This window comes from Triticum dicoccoides, chromosome 4A (genome assembly GCF_002162155.2).
Source record: "Triticum dicoccoides isolate Atlit2015 ecotype Zavitan chromosome 4A, WEW_v2.0, whole genome shotgun sequence".
In the NCBI taxonomy this organism is placed as follows: Eukaryota; Viridiplantae; Streptophyta; class Magnoliopsida; order Poales; family Poaceae; genus Triticum; species Triticum dicoccoides.
Window position 1 is genome coordinate 644492276 of NC_041386.1, and position 3268 is coordinate 644495543.

Below are 3268 nucleotides of genomic sequence, written 5' to 3' on the forward strand. Positions count from 1 at the left end.
GTCAATAGCCGCACAGGCAAAGCCCGCAATGACCGCTGGTGACGGCGTAGGGAGGAGGAGGGGCGGGCGACCGGGGAGAGGAGCACGCAGGAATGCCCCCTGTCGCCGCCAACAGCCGGACAGGCAAAGCCCGCGAAAACCGCTGGTGACAGCGTAGAGAGGACGAGGGGGCGGGCGACCGGGCAGAGGAGCACGCAGCAGGAATGCCCCCCCCCTCCCACGCCGCCAACAGCCGCACAGGCAAAGCCCGAGACGAGCGCTGGTGACGGCGTGGGGAGAAGGAGGGGCGGGCGAGGACTAGGCCGGGGCTAGGGATTCGGCCCCGAGTCGCTCTGGAGCGGACGACATAGGGGGGAGAGGATTCTGGAGACAACAATTCACATATGCATGTTGTCCCATTCTTACACTTAATACTTGATGATGTATACCATTACTTTTGAATAGTTGAAAGCACAAACTAGTAGTGCACAACTGATAATGTAGCTAAATAGTACTACCTTCGTCATGGTTTATTGATCCTCTTCGCATTTCGTGCCAAAATTTAACCATAAATTTAACTGACAACATGTTAATGCATGTCGTACAAAACTATATCGTTGGATTTGTATTTGAACATAATTTTTAATTGTATTATTTTTTGACATGCATTAACATTTTGTTAGTTAAATCCTTGATGAAAATATGGGACAAAATATTAAAGAGACCAATAAACCAGCGTGGAGGTAGTATGGAATAAAGATAGGGTGTGTCTAGGACTCATCTAGATGTGACATAACTATGTCACATCTAAGATGACATCATCAATTATTTGTATTGTTTTTGTTTGTCTTTTCTGGTATCTTTTGTTTGTTGTCTGTCATGATCGTTAACGTCCAGCCTAATAAAATCTTATTCTGCTACCATCGTTAGTCGAGCCCAACACTGCTACATGTAGCTCACGTCTTCCACTTGGGCCGCTCTAGTTTTTCTTTCTTTTGAGTTTTTTTTAGGTGTTTTTCTCTTGCGAGTTTGGGCAGCTCTAGTTAGGCAGGTCCATATCTACTACCTAGAGCGCTTGTGTTGTGTCTATTGAAAAACAAGGTATCACACTAACCTCAAGAAAAAATAGGTGTCCTGCAAATAGCATTTACGCAAGTACTAAATATACTTTTTTTTGAAACGTGTAAGTGCTTTTGGGGTAAAATACTAACATTTTTCAAGAAAATATTTTACTAAAAGTTGATGAATTTAAATATTATCCACTAATTTGAAAAAATGTTCGTGAACTGGAGAATAGAAAAAATGTTCCTGATTTAAAAAACTCATTTAAAAAAAATGTTCACAAGTTCCAAAATATTTGTGATTCCGAAAAAATAGTGAGTTCAGTTTTTTTATGGATTCAAAAAATGGTCATGAATTTGAAAACAATGTTCATCTATTCAAAAAAATAATGTCCCCTAGATCCTAAATATTTATGAAATAAAAAAAGTATTCATGAATAAGAAAAATATGTTCACAAGTTCAAAAAATACTCACAGGTTTAAAAAATGTCCGATTATATGAAAAGTGCAAAAACTGCAAAAAGAACATCCCATGCTAAAAAGTAAACTCAAACAAAAAAACATCCTCACACACACCTATTTTTCGACGCTTCCTCCCTTCCCCTCCCCCTCCCCCTGTCCATGGTGCGAGTTGATGCTTGACTTGCACCTGGGTCTTGGGGTAGCTACAACCACAGAGAGAGCCTTAGTTGTCTGTCGAGGATTGTAGTTGCAACTGGGTAATTACAATTACAAAAAAAGCGTTGGTTGCATGTCAAGAGTTGACTTGTAGTTGAGGCAGCTACAACCTACGAAAAAGCCTAGTTGCATGTCGATAGTTGACATGCAACTCGGTCGGGGGCCCCGGCTGCAACTACAACCTATGGAAAAGCCCAATTTATAAGTCAACTCTTGATTTGCAACCGGGGCAACTACAAAACCTTTGCCCAAGTTGTGAGTCGAGGGTGGATTTGCAACTAGGACAACTACACAAAACTACCATTCCAGTTGCGAGTTGAGGATGCACTTGCAACTAGAAAAACAAGCGGCTGAGTTGTGTGTCGAAGGGTGGACTTGCAACAGGGACAACAACAAAACTATGGGCCTAGTTGCGAGCCGAGGGTGAACTTGCAACCGAGACAACTACAATACTACGAGCCCAATTGCGAGTCAAGGGTGGACTGCAATTGGGTTGAAATAAACAACATGCCTAGTTTAGTTTAAAAACGATTATACAATAATTATGATTAAAAATAGTTGATGAAAAAATAAAAAATGTATGACAATGGTTAAAAACCAATTTGAAAAAGGACACGAATTGCGAGTTGGAGTTTACTAGCAAAAATGTGACACCCACAAACTAAAAAAGGTCCTAGTTTTATGTTTCGAGTTGCAAGTCAACCATTGACTCCCATACATACGCCCACACCCTAGTTTGTGAGCCGATTGTCAACATACAACTGGGGCCACTACAAAAAAAGACGCCTCTTAGTTGCGAGTCGATGGTTGACTTACAACTAGGGCAACTACAAAAAAAGTACGACGCATCCTAGTTGCGAGTTGATGGTTGACTTGCAACTGGCCCCCTACAAAAAAGTACGACGCATCCTAGTTGAGAGTTGATGGTTGACTTGCAATCGAACCCCTACAAACATATGTCCCCCCTAGTTGCGAGTCGATGGTTGAGTTGCAACTAGGCCCCCAACAAACACCCGTCCCCCTATTGAGAGTCAATGGTTGAGTTGCAATTGGGGCAACTACAAAAAAGTACGACGTGCCCCAGTTTCGAGTTGATGGTTGACTTGCAATTAGGCCCCTACAAACATACGCCCCCTAATTGCAAGTCAACGGTTGACATGCAACTAGGTCTGGCCGGTACAAAAAGAGTATGATGTGTCCCAATTGCGAGTCGATGGTTAACTTGCAACTAGGCCCCTATAAACATACGCCCACCCCCTAGCTATGAGTCAATGGTTGACTTGCAACTAGGCCCCTACAAACATACACCCCCTAGTTGCGAGTCGATGGTAGACTTGCAACTGAGCCCCAACAAACATATGTCCCCCTAGTTGTGAGTCGATGGTTGAGTTGCAACTGGGCCCCCAACAAACATACGTCCCCCCGTTAAGAGTCGATGGTTGACTTGCAACTGGGGCAACTACAAAATGTACGATACGTCCTAGTTGTGAGTTGATGGTTGACTTGCAACTGGGCCCTTACAAACATACACCCCCTAGTTGCAAGTTAAT